The following is a 13,676-nucleotide window of genomic DNA, read 5'->3' as shown; positions in this document are numbered from 1 at the left end:
GGATAATTTTCTTTGAATTTAAAATGCCATAAAATTTGATATGTTTTGTTTGCTTGATTGAAATAAGTAATCTATTTTACTTATTTTAAATATCTCCAAATAAACCATTTAATGAGATGTGATCAATGATCTCTCAATAACAAATTCTAAGAATTTTTTTTCTTGAAGTTTCCTTCAACCTTCAAATTATTTGAACACATTTTCCCACTGAAACTACTCCCTTGAGTTCTGTGATGCTGTTTCTCCCTTCATCTCTTGGACGGTATCTTCTTTGTCTCCATAGATAACTTCTCCTGTTTACTCTGTTTTCCTTGCACATAAATTCAGAGGTCCATTCAGAAAATACTTCCCTTTCCTTCATAGCTTCATATATTGGCACAAATTGCCCTAGCACTTTCATTTAAATGGTTCCAAACTTTTGTTAGCAATGGTGGGTTTTGTTTGTTAATATTTCATTGTTTTGTTATCAACTACATAATTATTCTCCTCTATGGTTTCTGCCTGGAATTTTGTATAAGAAAAAGGCATTTCAAATATAAAGTTTGATAAATATTGACAGATACATTCTTCTACAAACCTAATTTTTTTAACATATGTCATATTTTTGTGATGAACAGATGTGAAGTAAAAATAAATTCTTGGTTAGTTCACTCTATTATACAAAGTATCTATTTCTAAGTTATGATCTTACTGAACTTTAATTTGGGATAAGAATGCTTCAGTTGGATTGCTGGATGTTGGATTCATCCAGAAGATAGTCATGATTAGATTATAAAATATGAGGATTTTATTGTCACTTTTCTGATACTATTTTATTTTTTAAGATATTGCTCTTATTTTTGTATTAAATAGGATACTATGAATAATAGTAAATAAAAATAATGGTAGCAAGTACCACTGAATTATTCTAGAACAACCTGACCATCAAGTTTTATCATTGTGATGGTGGCTGCTAGAGATTATTTGTTGTGATATTAGACACAAAAATTATGACTAATTTTTCTAATCCAAGGACAGACACTAAAAGTTTTGTTTGTATAATTGTATAAATCATAAATAGACTGCTAGAATTACAAAGTTTCCATAATTCCCTATATTCTAAAACAGTTGGATTATTTTAGGAATTTTTTGTACTTTATTGATGAAAATTGCCTTTAAAGCTATCTGGGCTGGCAACTTTGGGCTAAATTTTAGAAAAGAAAACGTATATGATTTTCCTATTTTACTCTGTTTCATATTCATTTTGTTGTTGTTAATGAATATTTTCTTGAGAGTACTAGACAGGAAACTGCATTGGATGGAAAACAGTTTCAGTAGGAAAAATCTAAGGATAATCATGATGTTGGAATTATTAGAAATAGGCTTCAAACCTGAAATTATAAATACATTCAAGGACTGTAAGAAGACCGTAATAAGTTAAGAATGCATATTATAATCTTGTCTAGCAACTACTCAAAAAAATGCAAAGTAATTAGCTTTAAAGTCAGTAGAAGGGCACTCGGGTGGCATAATTGGGTAAGCATCCAACTCTTGGTCTTGACTCAGGTCATGATCTCAGCGTTGTACTCTGCACTCAGCATGGAGTATGTTTGAGATTCTCTCTGCCCCTCCTATTCATCCTCTCTCTCTCCAATAAATAAATAAATAAATAAATAAATAAATAAATAAATTGATAGATAAATAAATCTTTAAACAAAATTAATAATGAAACTAGTAGAGAAATTAAAATGGAATACTGAAAAACAGTCCAAACAAATCAAGAAATGAAAAATATGTAGTAATAAAAAATAAAAACTCAAAAATGATATGACAAATAGAAAGTAATTAGTAACTGGCAGACATAAATGCAAACATAACAAAAAATTATTAAAATATTAATGTGCTAAATGTGCTACAATCTAAAGGCCTTGATTCAGATAGCAAGATCTAACTATACATTGTCTATAAGAGATGGATTTTAAATATAAAGATTCCTATCTCTTCAAAGTAAAAAATATATATATATATACACAGAAGAAAGCATAGAAAGTTGGAGAAGTTACATTAATATCAAGTTAAAATAGACTTTAAGAAAAAGATTATTTTTAAAGTAAAGTAAGACACTTCCCAATGGAAAAAGGGTCAATTCATCAGAAGACACAACTATCATAAATATGTATGTGCAATAAATACATTTTTTAATACATGGAGTAAAAATTGAAAAAAATGGAAGGAGAAATAGATAAATTCAAAGTGATGTTTAGAGATTTTAGCCTATTTGTCTTGATGATTAATAGAATATTTAGGAAACAAAATAAGTATGGATATAGGAAATGTGAGGAACATCATTAACCAACATGAGTTAAATGATATTTATGGAACAGATATAAATGTAATTAAGCACTTTATAAAACAAAATTTCTACAGTTTCTATTCCTTTAATAAACAAAGCAGTCATGGATAGTGTTCAATCAAATTACAGAAAATATTAGCATACAAATAATATTTTGTAACAAATGCATTATTGTTCATCATTTTTTTGGAATTATAAGACAATATAATTCATTGATATTCTAGTTTCTCACTAAGATGAAGTCTAGTCATATGTTGGTAGCGGTCTTAAATTTCTTAGTGTAGTATATGGGCTATAGGTGGTAGTTATTTGGCAAATATTGTTGGTAATTTTAAGTTTATCTCCCAAAATCATATTCATTGTCTACACTTTTTTTTCTTACTCCATGTCTAAAAATAAGAAAATGAAAGGTTCCACCATCCCTGGACCTTTTAAGTCTTTGATAGTAATATTTGCAATTCTTTCAGAAATGTAGTCCTGCTTCTTATTTATGATTCTGCTGGCAGAGAGAGGGACTGTCATTTTGAGGTCTTACACCTGGCTATTCTTCCCATAATATGACTTTTGTCAATGATCAAGGTATTACTGTTAGGCTTCTTCCAGATGCTAGGTAGAGCTATCTCATTTAAAATATATACATATAAAAAATATATATATATACATATATATTTATACATATACTTACATATATTTTATATATTTAAATATGTATATATTTTAATATATACATTATATATATTCATATAAGACTGTTGAACCCATGATAAAATAAACTTGTGCCAAAACTCCATTTATCACTTGGTCTCCATATGTAATTTTTGATAATCTGTGTTTAGTGTTAGACTCCATATTTAATAGACATATTGAAAATGACAAAAACAACTAAGTTTCTCCCCTTTTTTCCAGTATGGACTTACCTTGGTGAATGCCTTCAGATACCTTAGAAGAAAATTCAGGGCAGTATTTACTGCACATAGGTTGATGGAGTTATAAGGTCCCTGAAGAGGTTCTAACCTCCCCCTTGATCAATAAACAATGGGTTTGTAAACTAGCATAGTTACTGAAATCCATTATGGAGATGATTTTCTCCATTGTAACAGCTGATACAAACTTCTGTTCTCCAGTCTTTGAGTTTTTCTGATTACATAAATTTAATAAAATCTCCTCTCTTGGCTCCAGTCATTCTGGCTGCCTTTTAATTATTCCCATTTACAATACTTCCACAACTATTAGGGCAATGAACTTTATGTAGTTAGCTCACATCTTGCCAAAAGAACACCATGCTATATTGACCATTTCACAAATCTCTACAGATTTAATCATCTTGATTGCTACTCTGGCCCTGAAGACAACTTCAAGTAATCCCAGTTCACCTTGCCATTGGCAATAGCAATTCTATCAGGATTTATCTCTAAGATCATTTATGTATTTGATTTGTTCATAATACTATCCAGATTAAAATTTGATTTGTTCATAATACTATCCAGATTATCCCAAATCAATGGCAACCTCTCCACTATCAGCCCTTGATTAGAGAAGACAGCTGCTTTCAAACTTTAAAAATTCTAGTGTCCTCTGAACTAGTACATCGTTTACTGCCTTAGTCAGGAAGTATCCACTAAGAAAGGCTGGTGGATTCTCAACCCATAAATAATAAATCAATTCTAACACTCTAATCTTCTTGAATTTTCCAATCACTCTTTAATATTATGCCAAGAAGTTCTGGCTTCTGTGAGAAATGCCAGGTATTTAGCTAGTTGGCCTGGCTACCCGGTCCTCCTAAATGGCTGGTCAGCAGCCATTAGGAGGACCAGGATATCTCAGAGCAAGTTCACTTTGTTATCAGTAGTCTGGTCCTGGAGGGAATCAGGGTTGAGAAGGAATCTGAGAAGACACTTAAATTTTATGTTCAATACAGTGACTAAACAAAGTCAACCCATGCACAAATCATTTTACCTATTTCTACCATAAACACGGTTTGTCTAAGCCATCTATATTATTAATAACATCTTGACTTTCTCTTTGCTCATTCATTCACTACCTTTCCTTTCAATCTCCACATTGGAAACAAAGATTATTTTGAAACTTAAATCCAATTATGCTTAATATCTTCTAATGGCATCCCATTATTCAGTAAAAGACAAGACTACCTAATTGGCTTCCAAGATCCTGTCTAATCTAACTTACTATTCCCATCTCTCCAGGTCTATTTCTTGACATACCAGCTCCTTCCCTACTGGCTCCAGCCAACCCGGCAGCCTTTTATCTACTCCAATTCACAATACTGCTATCACTATAAAGACAGTGAATTTCATGTAGTTAGCTCCTGCTCTATTGGTTTGCATTCTTTTTCCTCAAGACATTTTTATTAGAAAGGTATGTTAGTGGTACAATTTCTAAACTCTTTTATGACACGTGTCCCACACAAGATTAATGTATTTTTCATGTACAAAATTACCAGATCACTATAATTTACATTAAAATGTGCAAGCATTACCTCAGTAAATTTATTTATGAGATTTTAAAAGTTACAGAAAAATGTATTATAAATCTACTTCTTTTTAAACTATAATTTGGGTTTTATTGGTCTAGATGTTTAAAGTATATTTTACTTCTTAATATATTTTCATAAATTACCCACATTTCACTATAATAAGTTGAGTGGTACTTCAAGCTGTAGATGCATTTCTTTCTTCAACTCAGAGAAACTTTCTTCTTCTTCTCTAATTTCCCCTATTGTATGTGTATTTCTCATCTCCCTGCATTTCTAAACTGGCAATGATAATACTGTAAAAAGTAGTATCTATAATTATATAGGCTTTTTAGTATGCCTAAGAATGTAGATCTGCATTCAAACTAAATGTATTTGAAACTTATCCCCAGCATGTTCTAGCAAAGGTGACTTTAAGCAGTAACTCAAGTTTCTTGTTTTAGTTTTTTCATTTGTAAAATGCTAAAGTTAAACAAAAAAACCCTTACATTACAGGGTTATTGGAAAATTGCTTTATTACATATTAGATGTTTAAAATTATCAAATTCAATAAATATTAGTTATTATTATTATTATTATTACAGTACTTGGCAAAGTAAAAAAGAAAAAATATACTGTTCAAGGTTCAGAGCAAAAGGATTCATTTGATGTAAAAATATCTAATAGAAAAAATTTTGATTAATTTAAAATTAATTTAATGTTAATTTTGGAAAGCATTTATTTTGCATTTACTCTAATCAAAGAAATAGAGAATATTTATAGATCCAGGAACATCAGACCAATGGTCAAAAATAACAAGTAGCAATAAGCTACCAGAATGCTGTGGGCAAGTCCTGTGAAATCTGAGAATTTTCTGCTGTCTATATGTATTCAATTCTTATACAGTCATACTAAAAACATGCAGGTCTCTACATAAAGTAGACTTGCTACCGGTTGGTATTTTTTGGTTAGAGTAAGAGATTGCAAGTATCTGGCCTATCCGCTTAACCCAATGAATCACATAGCTGAAAGATATGGACTAATTGTTCAACCAACAGAATTTTTTTCATTTATTTGATGTGCCATGTTTTGCCCTCTATATCCTTCTAGTTGGATATGATATATAGTATTTCCTCTGAAATTCTCTCTCTGATAACTGCCTTCTTTACTTAATACTTATATTTTAGATCTCATTTTAAATATCATTTCCTCTAAGACTTTCTGACTCTTTTTAGAGTACTCTCACATATCCATCATACACTCTCTTGGCAACCTGCACTTCCCTGATCAGATAATTCTTCATGCTTTACCATAATTACCCAATTTTCAGTTTCATGTGCTTGATTTTACTCTTTTTCAGAAAAAGACAATATCTACTATGTTAAGCTTCATGTCCTAAGCAATTAGGACAGTGCTTGATACAAAATAATAATATATTAAAAGATTAATTAAATGAGACTACATTGGGTATCTGAGATCTATTCTGTGTCTTATATTTTGTTTTTATGATTTATCAATTTCTTAACTTTGTTCTCTATTTCGCAAAATGGCTTTTCCTACCACCCTATCTTATACTCCAAGTGTGCTTTTTAAGCAAAAATAGCTGATCACGTTGCCCTCTACTTTTCCTAATCTTTTTTTCATGACTATGCTTTTAACTTATTCAATCTCATCAAATGTCCTTTTGAATTTTATTGACTTGAAGTTTTATAAAGTTCACCTATTTCTCATAGAAACACTATTTCAGGGGATCCCTGGGTGGCACAGCGGTTTAGCGCCTGCCTTTGGCCCAGGGCGCGATCCTGGAGACCTGGGATCGAATCCCACGTCGGGCTCCCGGTGCATGGAGCCTGGTTCTCCCTCTGCCTGTGTCTCTGCCTCTCTCTCTCTCTCTCTCTGTGACTATCATAAATAAAATATAAAAATTAAAAAAAAAAAAAAAAGAAAAAGAAACACTATTTCAAAGCACCATGATTTTGTCCCAGTACAGAGATTGGTTCCTTTTCTTTGGTCTTTATACTAAGTTATTTATAAGTTATGTGAATTATATTCATATGTTATTCATGTCACCAGGGCTTTGGCATTAACCTGGGTCCTGAGTTGGTCCTAGCTGCTACATATTTCCCAAGATGCTTCAAACAGAGGAGTACATATCATGAAGTAAAAAAAAATCAAAATAATATATTAATTATAACTTGACATTTGGTCCCAAACCATTACCCAGTACACTGATGAAATGGGTGTACTGACATGGAACATATGGAATACTTTTGTCTCATTTGTAGTAGACTAGTCCTCAAAGCCAAAGCAAATAAAATGTCCTACTCCCCCTAAGCCATGCAAATAAGAAAATTTATAATTCCATTGAGATGAGATGTGCCAGAACTAGAGAAAACTTATCTAGAGAGACAGGAAACAGAGTTTATTTCCAATGTCTAGAATCTCCCACCCAGCTATTTCTAAACTGTAGCAACAACTTTTGGCAAGGCTGCTAATTGAAAACAAGATGGAAAAGGAGGAGACAACAAAGGTGAACACGAAGGAGAAAGGTAAGAAGGAAAAGAAGACAATGAAAAAAAGAAGGACACATTTTAACAAACCTCTAGCCTACTTACTGTGGGATCCAGGAAATTTAACAAAAATCCCCTACTCTTGGACAGAGCAGGACTAACTCCATTTTGTGCTGCACCCGCCTCCTCCCCCCACAGGACCTTATTGCTTATTGCTTAGGGCGCTGCCCCACCCTAGTCAAGCCGCTGGGCACAACCTAATCGGAAATTGGCTCAGTGATAGGCCAGTTCAAATGGATACAAACTGCGGGCCAATTCCAACCAGAGTGATAGGCCAGTTTAAATGGATACTTTAGGGTAAAATGTAATTTAATCGGCCACCTGCATGTGGACCAGCATGACTGTGCAACTTTCTGTGTATCCCATTGGCCACTGACCCCTATAAAGCTGCTACACCAGTTAGTCTCCGGGTCCAAGTCCCTGCTCCGCTGTGTCGTGTATACTTGGACCCAAGCTCCAGCTTGTAAATAAACCCTCTAGTGTTTGCACTGGTGTCGGCTCCTCGGCTCGTCGGCTCCTCGGTGGTTTCTCGGATTCGCAATCTTGGGCACAACACTTACCATAGGTGGAGACTGTATTTTCTAAAAAGAACTGCAAGATTGGGGTTACCTGGGTGGTTCAGCTAAAGCAATGGACTCCTGATTTCAGCTCAAGTCATGATCTCTGGGTCCTGGTATCAAGACCTCATCAGGCTTCATACCCAGTGGGGAGTCCCTCTCTCTCTGCTTCTACTCTCTCTGTCTCTCCCAAATAAATAAAATCTTTAAAAAGAAGATCTGCAATATAATCTTTCAATGTCTATGATCTTCTACAGTATGACCTTGCCACTCTCCAAAACAAAATGTGAAGTCTTTTTCTCTACCGCTTTGAATTTGGGTAGGCCCTGTAACTGCTTTGACTAACAGAATGTGACAGAGGGGCACCTGGGTGGCTCGGTTGGTTAAGTGACTGCCTATAGCTCAGGTCATGATCCTGGGGTCCTGGGATCAAGCCCCATATCCAGCGCCCTGCTCAATGGGGAATCTGCTTCTCCTTCTCCCTCTGCCTGTTGCTCCCCTTGCTTGTCTCTCTCTCTCATTGTCAAATAAATAAATAAAAATTTATAGAATGTGGCAAAAGTAACACTACACCAGTTCCAAACATAGACTTTAACAATCCCGGCAGCTCCTGCTCCTGACCCTTCTTGTACATTTTTGGGATGCTCTCCTTTGGAACCCAGTTGCTATGTTGTAAAAAGAGTCACATGGAGAGGTCATGCTTCAGTCAGTAGTTCCAACTTACTTTAGGACATCAACTGTCAACTATGCAAGTGAGTCATCTAGGAAGAGCAGCCCAGTAAAGACTTCAGATGGCTTCAACCCTGGCCAACATCTGACTATAGTTATGTACAAGACACTAAGGGAGACCATCTGGTGGAATAAGGTCAAACCAATGAGTTGTGAGAGACAATGATAAATTGTTTAAAAGCACCATGTCTTATGGTAGTTTATTACCTATCAATACATAGCCAGAACAGAATTTTGTGCCTAGAATTGGAAAACTGCTATAATAAAACAAAATACAGTTGACTCTTGAACAACATGGGTTTGAACTGCATGAGTCAATAAATAATTGGAAATACTTTTGGAAATTTTTGACAATTTGAAAAACCTCTCAGATGACTGATGCAGCCTAAAAATATTAAAAAGGCTAATAATAAGTTAGGTATATCATGGATACATAAAATCTATGCAGATACTGGTCCATTTTATAATTTACCACCATGAAATATACACAATTCTATTATAAAAAGTTAAAATTTATCAAAACTTACATACACAAACACTAACACTAATAAGGTCACTAACAGACCTTACATGGTGCCATTCACAGTAGAGAGAAATGTAAACTAATGTAAAGATGCAGTATTAAGTCATAACTGCATAAAATGAACTGTACTACATACTGTACTACTGTAATAATTTCAGAGCCACCTCCTGTTGCTATTGCAATGAGCTCAAGTTGTTGCAAGTACCCACTTAAAATGAGGTGTGACATTAATTGTCTCCACATGGCCAATTTTTCTCTCCAATATTGTGTATTGCAGTAAAAAGTGATCTTTCACAGTTCCCTCATATTTTTCACTGTATTTAGTGCAATACAGTAAACCTTGAGTAATACAGTGGGACCCATACAAAATGCCCCTAATGATGCTGGAGTGCTCCTAAGGAAAGAAAAGCCATGATATTACAAGCAAAAGTTTTTCTTGACATGTATCATAGATTGAGATCTGCAGCTGCGGTTGCCCACTAATTCAAGATAAATGAATACAGAATTAGGACCATGATAAAAAAGAAAAGGAAATTTGTGAAACCATTGCTGCAGTTATGCCAGCAGGTGTGAAAACCCTGCACTTTTTGGAAGATATCTTCTTATTTCACACCAAAAATGTAGCTGGTATGGGGGTGCACGCTTGCTTTAGCTAAGGTTATACCTATATCCTGTAATGTGATTTGAGTGGGAGAAAAGTCCTTATACGAAAACTTAAAGCAAAAGGAAGGTGAAGGATCTAAAGCTGGAGAGTTTAATACCAACAAAGGGTGGTTTGATAATTTTAGAAAGAGGTTTAGCTTAAAAGAGGCAGCTTCTGCCACCTAACAGGCAGTACACAAATCCCCAGACACTGTTAAGAAAATCATTGAGGAGAAAGGATATCTGCCTGAACAGGTTTTTATGCAGACAAAAGTGCCCTATCCTGGAAAAAACTGCCACAAAGGATATTTATTAGTAAGAAAGAGTGGAGCACCAGGATTTAAGGTAAGAAGGAATAAGCCACTCTACTGTTTTGTGCAAATGCAGTTGGGTTTATGAATCAGTTGGGTTTATAACTACCTTTATTTACAAAGCTGCTAACCCTAAACCTTGAAGAGAAAAGATAAATACTACCTGCCAGTCTTTTGGTTGTACAAGAATGTCTGAAAAATGAGTACCCTTTTTTCTGGATTGGGTCCATGGATGCTTTGTCTCTAAAGTCAGGAAGTACCTTGCTAGTAAGGAACTGCCTTTTAAAGTTCTTTTGATATTGGACAATGCACCCAGAGCCCCATGAGGTCAATATTGAAGGTACCGAAGTGGTTTATTTGCCCCCAAACACAACATCTCAATTCAGCCTCTAAATCAGAGGGTCATAAGTATCTTTCAGGCTTATTACACAAGGGACTCTATGGAAAGAATTGTCAGCACTATCGAAGAGAATCCCAATAGAGTATCATGAAAGTTTGTAAGGATTATGCCATCAAAGATGACACTGCTGTCATGGCCCTGAAAGCCATCAAGCCTGAAACAATAAATTCCTGCTAGAGAAAACTGTCCAGTAGTGCATGACTTCACAGGATTTACAAAAAAGCAAATCTAGAAAATCATGAAAGAGATTGTGGATATGGTAAAAAAAAAAAAAAAAAAAAAAAAGTGGGGTGGGGTGGGGTGAAAGGTTTTAAGATATGGATCTTGGAGAAATTTAAGAGTTAACAGACACCGTACTAGAGGAATTAACAGAAGATTACTTCTTAGAGATGAGTGCTTCCAAACCAGTGCAAAATAATTAGGAAGAAGATATTGAAGCAGTGCCAGAAAACAAATTGACATTGGACAACCTGGCAGGAGGGATCTTTAAAAAAAAAAAAAAAAAATTGTGAAAGAGAGTGAGAGAGTGGGGGAAGGGGCAGAGGGAGGAGGAGAGAGAATCTTAAACAGATTCCATGCCTAGGATGGAGCCCAACATGGGGCTCAATCTCATGACCCTGAGATCACAACCTGAGCCAAAACCCAGAGTCAGATGCTTAACTAACTGTACCACCCAGGTGCCCTAATGGGTTCTGATTATTCAAGACTGCCTTTGACTTCTTTTATGACATGGATTCAGATGCTGAAAGTAAAGCAAATGGTGGAAGAAGGATTGGTCCATACAGAAACACTTCTAGAGAAATGAAAAAGGAAAAAAAAATCAGAAATTATGACATGCTTGCATAAAGTTACACTGAGTATGCCTACCTCTCCTTCTAACATCTCCACCTCTTCTGCCTCTTTCAACCTTAAGACAGCAAAACTAACCCCATCCCTTCCTCCTCCTCCTCCTCAGTCTACTCAACGTGAAGAACATGAAGACAGACTTTTAGGATAATCCACATTCACTTAATAAACAGTAGATAACTATCATGCTACACAGTTAATAAATTTATCTGTTGTATGTGTGCCTTCATGTGAAAATCTAATAACTTTAGAGCAGGAACTATATGAGATATTTTTGTATCAACATCATCATCATTGCCTAAGTATTCATCATGTGCAAGGTGTGTATTGTTGGGGAATGACTGCATGGGAAAGTTTCCAGAAGGAACTGTCTGTACAGTAAACTGCAAACAGAGATGCCATGTATTTGATGGTCCAGATGGAGACTTTATCTTATGCAAGGTCAAGCTGTAAACAGCATGGATTCCTCCTTTTGTCCTGTGGGAAAGAGTGGCCTGGACTCAGTTAATATGTAAACAACCCCTAAAATAGATTGAGATGAAAAACAGAGGGCACGCTTTGTCTGCCTTTGTGTGAGAACTGAATAAACGCAGGCTGCCAGGAGGCAAGAGCTTGCTCTTAGTCCTTGAGGCTTTGAGACCTCCACTGTGTATTCATTCATTGTCATGCCATGCCATTGGGACTGTTCAACAACAACAGTGTATGGAAGTGGGTAGTCTATTCACACACAGGCATAATGTAAGTCATATTTATCATAAAATTAATAATATGTTAGTTTTCTCACTGTTTTATAGCTTTGCCTTCAAAGAATTACACTATAGTACAGTATGCCTCCCTCTTATAACGAGAAACTGCTTATCAGCCTATTACTGTAAGTGCTTTTTAAAATATATGTTTCCAATATTATATTATGAATATGGCTGTAATACTGTATGCCTTAAAATTTTTATAATGGTCCATTCATTAGTGTATAGGCTAAGCTACTGTGATGTATCAATTACACTGGGATACCATAAAGCAATCATATTGCTGCTTCATTACCAATACATAAATCACTATATTAATGTATACTTAGTATGACTTTAGTAAATAAGTATGATTTTTTCATTTTATTTTTTATTTTTGAGATCTACTGTTAGTAATACATGAAATATCTACAATGTTCTGTATCTTATAAGGTAATACTGATCTACGTACTGATAACTCACCTTGTTGTAAACAGATGATATCAACTTACAGGATTGATAAATACAGAATAGTAATGTAAATGTATCTTCTCTCATGATTTCCTTAATAAGATTTTCTCAAAAGCTTACTTTATTGTAAGAATAAAGCATATAATACATATAGCATGTAAATTATGTGTTAAGTTATCAGTAAGCCTTCTGGTCACCACTAGGCTATTAGTAAAGTTTTGGGGGAGTTGAAAGTTATACATGGATTTTTACTGCATGAGGCCAGCTCCTCCAACTCCCATGTTGTTCAAGGGTCAATAGTATAATAAATACATTGGCTTTGGAACTAGGCAATGAACAGAACTTGAAGGGCCACAAACAGACTATTTATGGACTGAAATGAGAGAGAGGAAATTGTTATTGGATGATAGAGAAAAGATGACTCATGTATGTAGCGGTGCAAATGATATTTTATGTAGACTTTAGATCACGAGGAACTACTTGAGAAACAGTTCCAAAAGAAGTGTATGCAGTTCCAGGCATACAGACCTGGATTTAGATGTGAGATCCTGCACTCATGGATTTAACGCTATAATTATGAGACTTTACTGAGGTAAGGGAGGAGGTTAGTGTATTTTGCTTGTAGGAGGGATGCAAATTGTTTTGTTAAGAAAGCCTTATTGTATTTGCCAAAAATGATATGATATTTCCCATTCCACATGCTCTTGTGCAATGAGAACTTCTCACCCCCCCAAAAAAGGTAGAGTGTATTTCCTCAAACTCTTGAATATGGACAGGAGTCACAACTGCCTTTATCAATCAAAAATGACTGAGAAAAAAATGCTGTGCCAGTTCTGTACATGACTCTCAACTTACTTGAAAGTTTCTACTTCTTATTTTCCTTGAAATACCCTTGGAATTTTCCTTTGGAACTCAAATGTCATTCTCTGGGGGAGGGGCAAGATGTCGGAAGAGTAGGTAGGGTCCCCAAGTCACCCGTCCCCACCAAATTACCTGGATAACCTTCAAATCATCCTGAAAATCTATGAATTCGGCCTGAGTTTTAAAGAGAGAACAGCTGGAATGCCACAGTGAGAAGAGTTCGTGCTTCTATCAAGGTA

This window comes from Canis aureus, chromosome 9 (genome assembly GCF_053574225.1).
Source record: "Canis aureus isolate CA01 chromosome 9, VMU_Caureus_v.1.0, whole genome shotgun sequence".
NCBI lineage: Eukaryota > Metazoa > Chordata > Mammalia > Carnivora > Canidae > Canis > Canis aureus.
This window is presented reverse-complemented; position numbering follows the sequence as displayed.